This window comes from Bubalus bubalis, chromosome 23 (assembly GCF_019923935.1).
Source record: "Bubalus bubalis isolate 160015118507 breed Murrah chromosome 23, NDDB_SH_1, whole genome shotgun sequence".
Classification (NCBI taxonomy): Eukaryota; Metazoa; Chordata; class Mammalia; order Artiodactyla; family Bovidae; genus Bubalus; species Bubalus bubalis.
The window spans coordinates 50,589,808-50,605,990 of NC_059179.1; the positions used below are offsets into that span (position 1 = coordinate 50,589,808).

Consider the following 16,183-nt stretch of genomic DNA (forward strand, 5'->3'; position numbering starts at 1 on the left):
TTTTCTGGCCTCGGGAGGTTTCCTCACGTTTGCATCGACTCAACTGCAGACTCTAGGGCGGAGTCCTCTGAAAGCCTCCAAAGTTCTCCAGGTGCACAGCCGTCTCCTCTCCGCATTCTGCCCTGTGAACTCTGGCCACCTCGGCCCCCCGCCCCGAGTCCAGCTCGGCCGCCTCAGTGCAGGAAGCCCTCAGGGCTCCTCCCCGCTCACCTCTGCCTGGAAGCGCCTTCCGGGCGTGAGCTGGAGAAGCTGCAGCCTCAGCGCAGGAAGCCCGCAGGGCTCCTCCCCGCTCACCTCTTTGGGAAGCGCCTTCCGGCCGTGAGCTGGAGAAGCTGCAGCCCGCCTCGTCTGCTGCTTCTCGGGGTCACTGTCCTGTGTGGAGCCTCTAACGTCAGATGTCTTCCAGACGCTGTGCCGGGAGCTCTGGCGCGGTGCTTCGGTCCTGTGTGGTCCCTACAGCTCAGCGCGCCCCTTACCTGCCCCTCCCGCTCAGAGGCAGAGCCGTCAGGGCCTCTTTCTCGGCTCTTTCCTGGGCCACCATCGCTGGAACACGGTTACAGGGACGCGAACCAGGAAAGGACTGTGGTACTTGTTACAGGAGGCCACACGGACTTGTTTAAGATTTTTACTGGCGGGATCGTGGAGTTCAGTCCAACAGCTTTCAGGGAAACTTTTACCTTAGAAACTTGGAACATCATTTCAGCACAGAACGTAGATGTAGACACCGGTCCTTGTGCCTGAGATCATTCTACACCAGCTCTCACGTGGCTCTCAGGCGGCCTCAGCCCTGTACCTCCAAGGGCGTGGGACACCCTTCATCCCCGGGAGCAGGCTCAGCCTTACGCAGCAGAGACTCAGATGAAGGCTGGAATCTGAGGGTCAGCCAGGCTGTCTCTCTACCTTCTTGAGTCTCCATGCTGCTCTCCTGGCTGCCATGTCCCTGTGTTTCTGTGGCCCCTCCCAGCCCAGAGGAACCCACAGGGAGCCAGGCTTCACACACGAGAGCAAAACCAGACTGCGTGGGGCAGGGGTCCTCCCTACAGTCTGGAGACCCCGCACTGAACGGAGCCCTGGTATTCTGGTTTATGACTTACATACAGAGGCAGCGATGGACATGAGAGGAGAAGGCCAGGACGGTGTTCTGAGGGTCAGTTTTGAAGGAAGGACAGTAGAGGCCAAAGAGCCAACAGAGAGGGTTTCAGGCACAGATGCAAAGAGGCTGAGAGTGCAGGTCACGGGAGCCAGTGAGGGAGAGAGATTCTGGGGAACGGACAGCTTCCAGAGGCCCATCCTTAGGAAGATCTGCTGTCTTCAGAGATTCCTCCAAAGGGGGTGTTTGCTGCAGGGTCACTTATAGCATGGAAACAAGCCCTGGAAATACCCAGTGTCCAACAGCAGGGGACGAAGTAGTTGATAAACCAGTCGACTCAGAGCAACGGACTCCAGGCAACCAGCAAAAGCGGTGGGGCAGAAGAACACACGGTCCTGCTGCGGGTGTCCATGGGGTATCGTTAGGAGAAGAGTCACAAAATCGCGCGTGCAATGAGAGCACCTTTTGACACGTACACAAGTCAGAGAACAAGACTGAATGGGCACAAATCGAAGCAGGCCCGTCGCAGGCTCTGCAGGTGATTCTGTTTTCTTACTGTGACTCGCTTTCCAAATTGCGGGAAATTCATGTGTATTTCTTTAGTGAGGAAGGCAGTGAGAAGGGAAAAAAAGAACATTTTAACCGATCATTTTTCAAATGAGGGAGAGGTCAAGGCCATGGCCCAGTAAGAGTCGGTCAGGCGGGTGGGTGTAGGGAAACCGTGGGTTCCAGCCATTGACCGTGGCATCTCTGACCACGGCACTGCTAGTTAAAGGCGGATGGCAGGGTGTCGAAGAGGCAGAAACAGGCTCCTCGTTGATCATAAGTGCTTGAAAGTCTGCATTTTGTCTGGACCGACACCCTGCTATGAGGCTCACTCGCCCTCATTCCTGGCAGAGGTCCCTCAGGATCCCTCAGCAGCACCTCCATCCCAGTGGCAGTGTGCAGGGGGGCAGCCTGCCCTTCAAAGCTGGCCTCGGCCTGCCCTGGAACAAGCTGGCTGGACCAAACGTGCCACCTGCAGTGGGCAGAGAAGGTGTTAAGCGGTGCCCAACGTCAGCCATGCCACCATCCCCACCCTCCACTCTTCACAACAGATGTGGTGGAAACCAGAGAAGGGGGAGGCTCTGCCACCCCAGCGTCCTGCACACCCTGCATCCTGACGCCATGTCCTGCGTACCCCAGAGTCCTGACGCTGCATCCTGCGCACCCCACATCCTGACGCCAGAGCTCAGGGCTGGTGCCCTGGCATTCTCACAGCAGCTGCAAATCAGGGGATCCCCATCTCGGTCAGCGTGGCCGCTGTAACGGAGCACAGGCTGGGAGGCCCGAAGGAACACGTTTATTCCTTGCAGTCTGGAGGCTGAGTCTGCAATCAGGGTGCAGGCAGACCCCGTGTCTGGTGAGGGCCCTTGCTGACCTGCAGGCGGCCGTCTTCTCACTGTGGGCTCACACAGCCGAGGGACAGAGCTCTCGGGTCTCTTTCTCTTCTAATGAGGGCCCCGATCCCTTCGTGGGGCTTCACTCTCATGGCCTCAACTCACCCTAACCTTGCTCACCAGGGATGCGCCGGCCACTTCTGCACTCCCTCCAAACCAGGAGCCTGGGGACTCCTTGCCGCAGTGATGAACACGTCTGAGGAGAAGCAGACCAGGCTCTCACATCCTGGGAAGCTGGCACAGAGGGCCCGGCCCGCCGGAGGGCTCGCGAAGACCCGGATTCTGGGGACAGACCGCATCCTCCTGTGTGGACCCACCCCTGAAGGCTGCCCGGGGCACTGCAGCTGGCCCCTGTGAGGCTGGCCCTGCCCCGCAGGAGGCGTGCCCATGTCCTGTGCCAGGGGACAGAGCACACCCAGCTCAGCATACGCACTGCCTCACAGGCCACAGAAAGTGAAAGCGAAAGGCGCTCAGTCGCATCCACCTCTTTGCGGCCCCATGGACTGCACGGTCCATGGAATTCTCCAGGCCAGAATACTGGAGTCAGTATCCTTTCCCTTCTCCAGGGGATCTTCCCAACCCAGGGATCAAACCCAGGTCTCCCGCATTGCAGGCGGACTCTTTACCAGCTGAGCCACAAGGGAGGCTGAAGAATACTGGAGTGGGTAGGCTATCCCTTCCCCAGGTGGATCACGGAGCTGGGCACAGCTCAGCGTCTTCCCCTCTCAGGGTCCCAGGCTGGAGCCAAGGTGTTGCTGCATTCCCCTCTCGGGGCTTGACTTGCAGGGAGGGGTTGTTTCCAGGTTCACACAGGGGCCAGTCACTGCCTCGCAGTTGCAGGACTCAGCCTCTGCCTGGCTGCTGGCTGGAGGCCGTGTTTAGCTCCTGCAATCTCGTTTCTTGGAGGCCTCCCCACTCACTCAGTGTCACATGGAAGTGGGCACTGTGCCCCTTAGGGTCTGTCCCCCACTACTCAGGAGTGAAAGCCCCCCAGCTGCGCAGATTCCTCACCACAAGAGAGGTGTCCAGAAGGCACTCGTCCTATAAAAACACTCACCTCCCTCCTTCATGAATATGGAGTTGTCATTTGAATGTAACTTGTTGAAAGCACATTAACTTATTTTTAAACAAATATTAACATTTTCATAAATGCTGACATTTAACGTATGTCTGTGTTCAGATCACAGAATTATTCCACTTTTTAACCATGTGTGCTCACTCTGTCGTGTCTGACTCTTTGCAACTCCGTTGATGGAAGCCCACCAGGCTCCTCTGTCCATGGAATTCTCCAGGCAAGAAGGCTGGAGGGGGCCGTCATTTCCTTCTCCAGGGATCGTCCCAATCCAGGGATGGAACCCATGTCTCCTGTGTCTCGCATCTTGACAGGCAGGTTCTTCACCACCAGCACCACACCCACAGTTTTTAAAATGCGTCGCCCACACGCCTTGGCCAGCTCTCCTGGGAAGCTGCTGGTTCTCGTGCTTACAAGGTGGAGAAGGAGCCAGCCGTCCTGCAGGCTGGTGGAGCATCCCTCTGCTTCCTGTCCCCGCCAGCCTCAGCCTGGCCACCTCCTCAGGAGGGTTTGCTGAGTAACGTTGAGAGAGTCCGTCCCCTCTGCTTCGTTTCCAAACCAAACGCAGGTGGCATCTGCCCCATCCCCCCTGGTTTGTCTGGGAGGTGGGCAGTTGAGCGCAGACCTGGGGAGGAGAGAGAACACCCCTGAAGTAAGCACTTGCACTTCTGCTGCTCAGGATGCAGAGACCCGAAGGACTCTACCAAGACACGGGGCCTGGTGGAGAGAGCAGACCAGCTCCACACCAGCCAGTGCCCCCCTGGCCGTGTGACTACCTGTCCTTCAAACACCTGGAAGCCGAGCACCACCTCCTGGGGGCCCGTGGGGCATCCCCTGTGCACATCCTCAGCTCCACCGCCCACCCTGCCACCGCGGTTTTCTCCCAGACCGTGGGGACACTTACCCACAGAGACACAAATCCTGGTTTTTAATGGATTGACATTAAAAGAGAACCGTTCTCATTGGAAAATGCATCAGCTCTTTCAGAAACGTGAATTGTTTAGGTGACAGCCTCTTTTTTGTAATGAGCTGTTTATAGAAACCATTTACAGCAGACCCAAGACTTGGACGGCTGTCTTCCACGAGCAGATGGGGACAGGACACATGCCCCTCCCCGTGGACACACACACGTATGCACATGCGAGAGACGTTTCCGAGCAGACCCTGGAGAGGATTTCTCTGGGCGTGAAGCATCTCACTGAGAACACATCTGTGTCCTTCCCACCTGCTGGTGGAGAGGCCCAGACACGGGAGATCTGTGAGGTGGGGGCTGGAGGGGCTTCCAGACGGCAGGCTCCTCCCCGCGCTGCAGCCCCTGGCCCCCCTCTGCCCCTGCTGGCAGGTGGGCTGTGACCCCACTGTGTGACACCGTGGTAACTGGTCTCCCGGAGGACCCCCTGGAGGTGGGGTGGGAGGTCTCTGGTCTCATCCACTGTTCCTGGGAGGCGTGGTTCAGACACCTGTCCCCAGTACACGGGGAGCCGAGGGTAAGGCCTGAAGGAAGCTGGGATCACAGTCTGACCACCGACTTACTTGCTGTAGGGCCGTGAACCCCTTCCTCACAAACAAAGTAAATCGTGCACACCCCGAGTGCCCCGTCGGAGGAGCCGGTGGTTAGGAATGAAGCGTGTCAGCTGTGAAATTCTGGTTCCCACCCCTAATATTCTGCTGAAAACAGCAGAGCTTCATACCAATGATACCATGAGCCGCTTTCCGGCAGCAGCTGTGTTTCTAGCCCGTCCTTCCTGCCCACCGTATAGTATGCCCTGGTGTGGATGGGCCATGGCTTGATCAACCCCTGTGGCCAGGCACTGAGGTGGGCTTCACTTTTTCGCCTCTGAACACAGCCCAGGCGAATATCCTGTCCATCTCTCTGTTGACGTAAGGTGGGATTGCTAGGTTTAAGGTGCTCACGACTCCTGATACAATCACTGAATTATCCTCCTATGTATCAAATTACACTTCTGTTAGTAGATTATGGGGCTTCCCGGGTGGCTCAGAGGTCAAGAATCCAAATGCCAAGCGCAGGAGAGGCAGGTTCCATCCCTGGGTTGGGAAGATTCCCTGGAGGAGGAAATGGCAACCCACTCCAGTATTCTTGCCTGGGGAATCCCAAGGACAGAGGAGCCTGGCGGGCTGCAGTCCATGGGGTCGAAAAGAATCAGACATGGCTTAGTGACTAAACAGCAAGCAGCAACTGTAGGTTATATGAAGCCCCTATACTCTCCCCAGTCCTGAGTATCAGTACTATTTTCTCTGAGTCTGATTGGCAAACAATAACCATCTAGTTGCCTGTGAGACTGGAAACAGTCACGGGATGGCCCATCTCTCCATCTAGGGACATGCGCCCGGATTCTGCCTGCAGCTCCAAACGTTCCGCATCACGTTTGATTGCGCGTTCCATGCGTTTCTCACCGCAATGTTTCCCTGAGGATCTGATAAGCAGTTTCCATGTCAGTGGTCTTACCATTTAGAGGAAGGGGTTGGACATCACTGAGAATTTGATGAAATCCAAGGGCCCCCCCGAGAGCCGAAGGACACTGTGTTCACCCCACACACAACATTAAGTGTGTGATTTAAGAGGTCCACGGGCCCAGCTGGACCTCTGCCCAGGCCAGTAGACAGCTCTGACCTGGGTTGTTCAACCAGGAGGGGGTCCCATCCACAGCACCATCTGGGTCAGCCTCCAGCCTGACGTTTTCTCTTTCATTACCTGAGGAAATAACAAGGGAGCCCATGAGAAACTCACATTCAACCTCGTCACACTGCCCCAGCCCTCCCAGCCCGCAGCTCAGCCAATGGACACCCCAGCCCCGATAGACTCCCCCGATGTGGGCCGGGCCTTCAGGTCTCTCTCCCTCCTCCCTGGGTCCTCCCAGCCTCCGGAAGATTCTCCCTGAACTGTGCCAGGGACTCGAGACCCATGGCTTGCAGCATCAACCTGCTTCCCTTTGGGGAAACTGGATTCAGAGCTCACTCAAGGCTTAGAGTTGAAAGGAAATGAAGCCGTTCCTTGCAGGCATTTTCTTGGTGGCACACCTCTGCACACGTCACAGCAGGTGAAGCAATCATGTGTGATGCGCACGTCACAGAGGGTGCACATGTGATCTCAGCAAAGCTTTACTTTCCTCTAAAATTAGGAATGGCTCTGCAGGTGGACCCACACACCATCAGCCGTTGTCTGAGTGTGGTGCTGGAGAAGACTCTTGAAAATCCCTTGGACTGCAAGGAGATCAAACCAGTCCATCCTAAAGGAGATCAGTCCTGAATATTCATTGGAAGGACTGATGCTGAAGCTGAAGCTCCAATTCTTTGGCCACCTGATGTGAAGAACTGACCCATTGGAAAAGGCCCTGATGCTGGGAAAGATTGAAGGTGGGAGATGGGGATCACTGAGGATGAGATGGTTGGATGGCATCACTGACTCAATGGATGTGATTGGAGTAAACTCCGGGAGATGGTGGAAGATACAGGAGTCTGGGGTGCTGCAGCCCGTGGGGTCACAAAGAGTTGGACACAACTTAGCCACTGAACAACAACACCTAGGAAAAAATAATTAACCGTGATGTTATGGTGCCTTACATTTGCAAAACTCATGTGAAAGAGCTTCCCTGGTGGCTCAGAGGTTAAAGCGTCTGCCTGCAGTGTGGGAGACCCAGGTTTGATCCCTGGGTCGGGAAGATCCCCTGGAGAAGGAAATGGCACCCCACTCCAGTATTCTCACCTGGAGAATCCCATGGACAGAGGATCCTGGTAGGCTACAATCCACGGGATCGCAGAGTTGGACACAACTGAGCGACTTCACTTTCTTTCACTTTCCTTCTTTCATGTGAGAGAACAGTGGAGAGGGTGCGCACGTTACTCAGAGCGAACCCTGTGTCGCTGCTGGGTGACGCACGGTGCCCGGACCCTCCGTGAACTGTCACGAGGGAGAAGTCGTCAAAATCCTACAAACAGCCTTGCTCTGAAGCAGCCAGGCCCTCCTCCAAGGCGGCCTGTCTGAGCCTGGGGACCCTCCCCCAGCCAGCGGGCAGGTGGCTTAGCTGTCTGGATGACGTGGAAGTGAGCTCCTCCAGGAGACGAACCAGCTGGACTCAGTCTAGTCCTCGGACATGTATTCAGTAAAAGTCAGCCCATGGATGTGCCGGAGGAATTCTGTTTTGAGATGTAAAATCATCAAAGATTTGTTTGCATTTTGAGTCTCTGGTTAACAACTTTGTGCTGATTACAGGGCAGCTAAGGTGAGTGTCAACCCAGCGCTGGGCTTTTGTGGGGAGGAGGAGGGGCAGAGTATTGTCTCATTCCAGACATTCTGGGGGGGGTGGTTTCCTGGGGGCTTCCCAGGTGGCTCAGTGTTAAAGAATCTGCCTGCCAATACAAGAGATGCAGGAGACGTGGGTTCCATCCCTGTGACAGGAAGACCCCCTGGAGGAGGACACGGCAACCCACCCCAGTGCTCCTGCCTGGAACATTCCAAAGACAGAGGAGCCCAGTGGGCTTCAGTCCATGGGGTCACAAAGGGTCAGACACACCTGAGCGACTGAGCACAGACTTCCAGGAGGTAAGAAGCAGGTGCCCCCTGCCCCCCTTCCCACCTGCCTCCCTTGCGTGCAGTCTGGCAGCTGTGGGGCTGGAAGTTGATGGTGAGGTTCTCACCACCCCCTGGGGCATGCATTCAGAGCGTGCTGTGCCCTCCCCAGTGTCTGGTCAGTGTGGGCAGGGACTCTGCCCCTCTCACCCCAAAGGGCCTGGGGTGTTTGGCCTGAAGTGGAGGCCAGCGGGGCCAGTCCTTTGGCCCCAGAAAAGAGGCCATGTTTATCTGCTGAGTGGACGCCTTCAGCACGCATCTGAACGCACTGCCCTCTCGCTGGCCAACTCCCCAGGAAATTGCATGAGAACCTAACATGGCCGTTTAGCTGCTCAAATGACCCAAAACAATGCGTCAATTAGTTTCCTAGGCCATATTCATAATTGTGGACAATGTCACACCTGTGCAAAGTCAGCCAAATGACTGAGGCCCTTTGGTCAGGACTACACCTCAGAGGGCACAGCGCTCAGGATGGAAGGCCACCCTCAAGCCTGGACCTGATATCCCAGGGCCAAACCCTGGTCGTGGGCCCATGACTGGACCTGGACCAAGCATTTGGTGGAGAAAAGATAATCTGGAACTTAGATAACAAACAGCAAACAAGGGTAGGTTCCACTGAGCGCACGCCTGGATCACCTTTGATCAGCCCTCTGAGGACTCAGGCAATAATGATGCTGGGAAACCAGAGCTGCAGGCTCACCACGCCCTCCTCTGGGGACCCTGCCCCCCGTCATCCCATCAGCACCTCTGACCTCACGTGCACAGCAGCTGGGAGAAGCTCTGCCTCTGTATGAGACCTTTGCAAAGAGACAAACCTTATTTCCCCAAAGGCAGTCAGCTCCTGGCCCCACTGGACTGCTCCAGGTCCGTTCAACTCGGATCAGAATGGTCACCATTTGCCTCTAAAGCCGCAGCACCCCGAACCCTTCCCAGGCTAGGGGAAGGGACACTCACCCACCCTGATCTAAGAGGCCAGAGGAGGCAGCCTCTGGTTGGAGGGGTTATTTTCCATCTGTTTGTTGCTTCCAAATTCCAGGAACCAATCCATACCAGCAAGAGCGGGGGCCTCTGGGCCGGAGCAAGCGTCCCATCCAGGGCAACCCTCGGTGCCTGCCCACCTGTCGCGGCCGCAGAGACCTGGGCCAGGGAGGGGGCACCGGAGGGTCCGCGGAGGACCCTCTGCTGCTGACCCAGCAGGAGCGGCAGCCGTTCCGCCTCTGCCCGAGTGAGAGCCGGGGAAACGGCTGTGTGGAGCCCAACTCTCGCAAAGCAGGAAAAGCATCCAGTGCAAACAGCAGGGAGATGGTCACTCACCGGGCTTTGTCTGAGGAGGCAGCGCTGATGACCTTCTAGAGCAGAGGTCCCCAGCCTCCAGGGTCTGCTGCCTGATGATCGGAGGTGGCGCTGACGTAACAACAATAGAAACAAAGTTCACGATAAACGTGATGTGCTTGAATCTGCCCAAGAGTGCCCTCCCCACCCCACCCCACCCCCACCTCGTCCACGGAAAAACTGTCCTCCATGAAGCCGCCCCTGGCGCCCAAACAGTTGGGTACGGCTGATCTAGGATCTTCTTGGCTGATGGTCCCGCCACGGGGTTGAGAGGCTCCCAGTCCTGCGCCTGCGGCTAGTGTAAGCCCAGGGTCCCCGCGTGGCCTCTGGTCAGACGACGTCACACCCAGCTTCTCGGGTGGGTTAGATGTGCTGTGTGTGCAGGAACCTTCCAGCTCGGCCTTCACCCCTGAGGCTACGCACTACATTTAGCTCATGACCGAGTCTTTGGGGTCATTTCTTTTCCTCCCCATTACAGAGTAGGATTTGCATAAGCTGGTTGGCATTTGTATTCAGAATAGTAATATGATGTTAAGTAATGGTAAGCCATAAATCAGAGAATAACACTCAAGAAGCCCAGATCTCACATAATTGCCACTTGATATCACGTGGCAACGAACAGTGAAATACATTTGAAATTTCTCAGTGAGCGTTAATTATCAGTCATTTATGTGAGAAATCAGAGAAGATTCTGCTTTCCCAGGGACCACTTGTTAAGACCTGGAATCCTGGCTAAGATGATTAGAGGCCCCAAGTTTAACAATTGGCGATGCGATAATGACCCTTTTATGGTCGCCCCGCGGCCAGGTCCTGAGGAGGTGCCCACCCCACACACCGCCCGCCTCACCAACGGCCTCTCCCCAGGTCTGTTTCCCCGCCTCTCCTGTGGGGACACCTGGCTACCTTCCACTTGGTAATTGTTTTTCCTTATTGACTCTGAGATTAATTTGCCTTACAAGTGTAAAATATTTTACTTTCAAGTAAGTCCCTGTTGATTTGTATAATCACACTGAGTTCTCTCTGCTGGCCGTATTGATCTTCCATTACCTCCCTATCTCAGAAGCTACCTATAATGTCTTTATGGTTAATAAAGGGCTTCCTGATTGCCCTTAATTAGCTTTATTAGTTGTCGTTACAAATTTAGGATTGTTATTTACATGTTGTTTTATGCAAGGACTAATTCCGGGAAAGATCAATTACACACCGCTGCTGGCCCCACAGGGAGGATGGAGACGGGGACTGGGCACACGAGGGGCTTTGCTTCGGTTCACTGTGAGGGTCTCTGGGGGAACCCTGCCTCCTGTCCCAAAGGTGGACAAAGTCAGGAGCCCGTGGGGTCTCCACCCGGTGCCCGTCTCCAGCTGACCTGCCCCTGCATGAGTCCTGGTGCCCAAGGGGCCCGAAAGCAAGGCTGCGTCGCCGCCCTGAGCGCTGCCCTGCCTGCGGCCCACCCTCCCGCCTGCCCTGGGCGCCTCTGCCCCGTGTACTCTCAGGACGAGCCCTGCACAGAGCTCGGCTCCCAGGACCAGGGGCCGAGCAGGTGCCCTGGTCCAGAGGCCTCTCCCCGCTCACCTAGTGCAGGAGGCCCCAGAGTCCCACTTGTAGACAAGGACACAGCCGCCCCGAGACGTTGACACACAGGGGTCTCAGGCCGCCTGCCTCTCGGTGCCCGTGAGCCCCGCAGCCAGCCCGCCTCCCCCGGGGCCACGTGGCTGCTGTCCAGCTCTGCCGGCCCCATCGCCCTCTGAGACCCTCAGTGACCCCCTGTTCCCTGTGCCTCCTTCAGGTCCTCGGGCCCCTAGAAACAGCTGCTCCAGCGGAGGCCATCACACGGAACCTTGGACCTGGGGGCACCCCGGGGGGTGGTCATAGAGGAGGGGGCCCCTGTCCAGGTGGAGTGAGTCCCTCTGACCTGAGGGGCCCATGGAGGGCAGGCAGACACAGGCTGTCCGAGGCGCCTCAAAGGATGAAGCAGCAGTGTCTGCAAGCCCCAGTTCGACCCGACGGGAATCCCAACACCACCCGCCTCGGGCGCTCAGCCCTCCCTCAGGGCCGTGTCATGGGGTGTGCTTCCTGGTTTGCACCCCACTCCCTCTGAGGCCCTGGCCTGCTGGGGGGTATGTCCACAGCCTGTCAATAGTCTTGGCCCTTAGCAGAGAGATTTGCTCACAAGGGAGACTCACCCAACGCTCACGTGAATGGGTGAATGATCCAGGTGTTGCCTTGGCGTCTGCCCCCCACCGCCCCTGGCAGACTAGGCTCCTCAGGCCCCCTGAGGCCTCACGTGGAGCTGATGTGCACCCTGGGGTATCAGAGAGAGATCGGCCATGCTGTCTCTTGCCAAAAATAAGGCTCGATGCTGGCTCTCACCACCTTGTTCACAGATGCTTGTACTTTGATCACTTAAGACCTCAAGGAGGAGCTTCCCTGGTGGTCCAGTGGTTAAGAAGCTACCTTGCAATGCAGGGGAGGTGGGTTTGATCCCTGGTCGGGGAACTAAGATCCCACAGGCTGCAGAGCGACTAAACGTGTGCACCGCAACTGGAGACTGCGTCACAACGGAGACCCTGCGTGACCCCACTGAGGCCCCACGCGCCACCACCAAGACCCAACACAGTCAAATTAATTAATTAATTAGCTTAAAAGAAAAAAAGACTTCAAGGAGAACCCTGCAAAGTCAGCAAACCTGCATGTCGATGCCAAGTCCACCCCAGCTGTGCTTCCCCCAGGCTTCATCGGATGGCTTCCTGATCCCTGTGGCTGAGCTGACCCCAGATTCACCCTGGCCTGGGACCAAATCAGACCACAGACCAAGCTGCCAGCTGGCAGCAGGTGGGGGCTGGGATGGGGGAGGACCAGCCGAAGGCTCCTCACCCAAGTCCCAGGGGCCAGGACGCGGCAGGGAGGGAGCAGGAGGGGCATCCTCCTCCGCCAGCCTGAGACCACACAGCAGAGAGGCCACGTCAGCAGGCTGGACCCTGTGTGGGGACAGAGCCGTCTCCTGGGCAACGCGTCCCACAAGGCCTCAGGGGCTCCTCCCAGACCCGGCTCTGAATCCCAAACTTTGCACAAAGCAAGTTCCCCACCGTCTTCATGGGCATACTTATCACATTTTCACAGACAACATAAACATGACTTTAAGTATCAAACATCTTTAATGTCTAAATTTCTCGGGAAGGGACAGTGAACGCTCCTCCATGAAGGGCCGTTTCCTGTAAGGAGCAGGTGAAACATCTGCTCTAATCAGTTCTCCAGGGAGCACCCTTTCCTTGCGCTGCTCCAGTGTCCAGCAACCACCCGCCTGCCTTCAGAGCCATTTAAGGGTCCAGCCTCTGAGACGCTGTTCCAAATTCCAGCTTTGAAAACAACGCCCACAGTCTCTTGCTGTTCCCTGATTGTTATTTGGGCTCTAATTTCTCTGCTTTTTTAGTTCCAAATCTGGAAAATTGACTTGGGGAGTCCCCTCTGTGAAGGCAACTTTGCGGCGACCAGACCCCTGAAGGACAGGCCAACAGAGGGGCCGGAAGCGGGGCATCTCAGAGGCAGGTGGTGCCCCCGGAAGTCAGCCCACAGACGGGGTGCGGGTGGGGCCTCATTTTCACAGTCAGAGCTGGATTGCCCAAAAGTGAACAAGATGACAGCCGTCCGCGCCGCCGACCTTCCTGAAGGACGGCCTGTTCTAGCCGCATCTCCCACCATTCAGACCGGCGCCTTCCCTCCACTGAAGACCTTCCCACTGGGCAGACAAAGGCCTCCTTCCTAGCAACACACCCACTCTCCTGTCTTATTGTGACTCCTCTCCCACTCTAAAGATGAACCAGGCCGACAAAGAGCTACTGTACAGCCCAGGGAACTCTGCTCAGTATTCTATAACTTAATTGGGAAGGGAATTTGAAAAAGAATAGATGTGTGTATAACTGAATCACTCTGTTTTGCGCCTGAAAGTAACACAACATTGTTAATCAACGGTGTGTGTGTGCACGTCATGTCCAACCCTTTGCGACCCTGTGGACCACAGCACACCAGGCTCCTCTGTGCACGGGGGTTCTCCAGGCAAGAACACTGGACTGGGTTGCCATGCCCGCCTCCAGGGAATCTTCCCAACCCAGGGGTTGAACCCATGTTTCATGTCTAACCCACGTTGGCAGACAGGTTCTTAATCACTAGCACTGCCTGGGAAGCCCTGATCAACTATGCTCCAATATAAAATAAAAAGTTAAAATAAAAAGCGAACCAACCCTCTCAAGACCACAAACCTCACTACTGAGGGTTTGCTAAAAGAATGAACTCAGAAATTCAAACCAGCTCTGAACTGTGATCTCGAATGAGAGGAAAACACCTCAGTGGTTCTATAAGCTGCTGTCTTAGGAAACATATTATTCTTAGAACCATAGAGTGATCCCACAGAGCTTGGAAGATTCATTGCTACTTACCTGTATTTACTGCCTCCAAGCAAGCCTTGGAGTTTCTTGGGTTCCTAAAAAATATTTCTCAGAAATGCCATTTTCGGACTGAAATTATGATCCATGTAAAGGAATCATGGTCCCAAGGCACCTGGTGGCTTTAAAGATGGTTATAGATGCAAGGAAGTAAACAAAGCCTCATCAGGCCCTCGGATGGAGTGAGCTGTGAAATGCCACCTTCCAACCAGCCAACAGGACCAGAATTACAGAACAACCTCAGCAATGGCAGAGGTGCCAGTGGACACTGATGCCGATTCTGCCTCAGCTCCCAGGCCGAGCCTCCTGTGCCTCGAGAACTGGACTCGGAGGTGGCCACACTTGCTGAATGCCCACAGACAGCAGGAGAGACAGATGAGAAGTCTCAGCTGTGGAGTGAGGCTGGTGGAGGCTTAGATCCCAGCTCGGCCATCTACCATCTGTGTCCTTTGCCCAAAGACAAAGAGTCCGCTTCTTCATCTACAGTTGAGGATAAAGTAACTGGAGCACCTTCAGTCCCTGAATCAGGAGGACCGTGCATGAAAGCCTGGGAACACAGGAAGCATCTGCTGGACTTCACTGGTCTTTCTGGGAGCTCCTGGACCTGTAAAGGGAGGACTCTGCCTTCTGGCCATGGGGAGGACAAGGTGGTCTGTATCCACACACTGGCCAGTTGAGGGCTGGAGACTGACTGATTGTCCTTCCTGGGGGGGCAGCACAGAACCGCCTCCCAGCCTGGGCACCTTCTCTGCAGCCCTGAAGCACCGTCGCCCCTCCTGGGTGCAGTTTCCTCTGCCCCTCACCCCCAACTCCACCGTGAGCTGGAGCAGGAGTCTGAGCAGGCAGGCAGCTCCAACAGGGGGACAGCTGTCCACCCCCCAGTCTCTGAGCAGGAAGGCAGGGCCCGCAGGGGGACAGCCACCTGCTTGCTCTGCTGCTGTTCATCCATTGTGACTTCTTCTCATCCCCGGGTGTCCACGGCGGGGCCTGGGTCCTACAGCCTCAGTGTCAGGCCCACCGATGTGGACTTTGCTGCCCTGGGTGTGGGGCTGGAGGGACAGCGCCCAGCCAGTCTGGGTGTAGGTCCTGGTCTCCCATCACAGGCATCTTACCCTTGCACAGGCGTCTCAGCGGCTCTTCTGTTGTGCGTTTCTGTTCGTCTCTGTCTTCTCTGTTCTGTTTGTCACGTTTGTCCAGGTTCCCCAGGTCGTGGGAAAGCCCTGGGGCAATTGAAGCCGGTTCAGTCCTTGCTCCTCTGACAGTGAACAGAGCTGCTCGCATCCACCAAGCTGAGTCTCAGCAGCCACGCCCATGCCTCATCCTTCCTGCGCCCACATCTTCAGGGTGTTGGTCAGCGGTCAAGGTTGCCATGTCCACGGCCCGTGCGCACGCACAGGCTCGGGGACCTGTTCCTGGTGAGTTGCTAGCCGGCCCTGCGTCCTGTTGGCTGCAGTCTTTCAGAAGAAGCGTGGGTGTGACGGGCACCCGCCCTGTCTGCACCGTCGGCTCTCGGGGCAGCAGTGGACGCTCTGACCTTGCCAACTATGCTCAGAGACTCGAGTGAGTGAGGACCAGACGCGCTCCAGAGAGGGAAGGAGCTGGTGCTAATAAGTGCAGAGCCTGAGCCAGCCCATGAGGACAAGTTAATGTCACTCTCTCCCCCGGAACGTGCTTTCCACACACCCAGACTCAGAGCGTCTGCAGTCGGAAGCTGCGGGAGGAGGCCCCTCGCCAGGGCCCCGGTTTAATTAAAGCAAGTCCATTGTCAGCTCGTGCTTTTCCTGAAACAGCCGGGCTGTGCACACTGCAGGATCCTTCCTGCAAATCGACGTTTAACTTAACATTGAACACTGATCATTTTTAAATAAAAGGTAGTGTAAAGTATTATCTTGGCTTTAAAACATTTCCAAGGGATCTGGGAGAACATTACTTTACTTCCCGTTTATTGTAGGTCTTTTCCTTACAGATCTTCTCTTCTAGGTTTAGAACATTCTTAACAGTCAACATCTAGCCCTCTAGCTTGTGACTTTTTAAAGTTCCCCTTACATGATTATGAAATATGACTCAGTCTGTACCTCCCCTACAGATGGGCTTCTGGTAGTGGAAATGGGGACCCCCAGGGGACCCCCACAATTCCAGACAGGAGGAACCAAACTCAGAGAGCTTCGTGATCCACCCACGAGGAAGCCTGCTTTCCTCAGGAAGGCTGTGTCTTCAGCAGCT

General features: G+C 56.0%; 1 long non-coding RNA gene across 4 annotated transcripts; it reads right to left on the minus strand.

Moving 5' to 3' along the window:
• Window positions 1–609: 609 nt before the first annotated feature.
• LOC102404996 lies at window positions 610–15,710 on the minus strand. 4 transcript variants are annotated; one of them, XR_006547908.2, is made up of 6 exons: window positions 13,955–15,691; window positions 9,504–9,593; window positions 7,326–7,756; window positions 6,069–6,314; window positions 2,271–4,226; window positions 610–2,108 (listed from the first exon to the last, which is right to left on the minus strand). It is a non-coding gene; the product is annotated as an uncharacterized LOC102404996 (long non-coding RNA). The 4 variants fall into 4 exon arrangements; XR_006640518.1 differs by having other exon boundaries at window positions 610–4,226; window positions 4,506–6,314; window positions 13,955–15,710; XR_006547907.2 differs by having other exon boundaries at window positions 610–4,226; window positions 13,955–15,705.
• Between the last annotated feature and the right edge of the window lie 473 nt (window positions 15,711–16,183).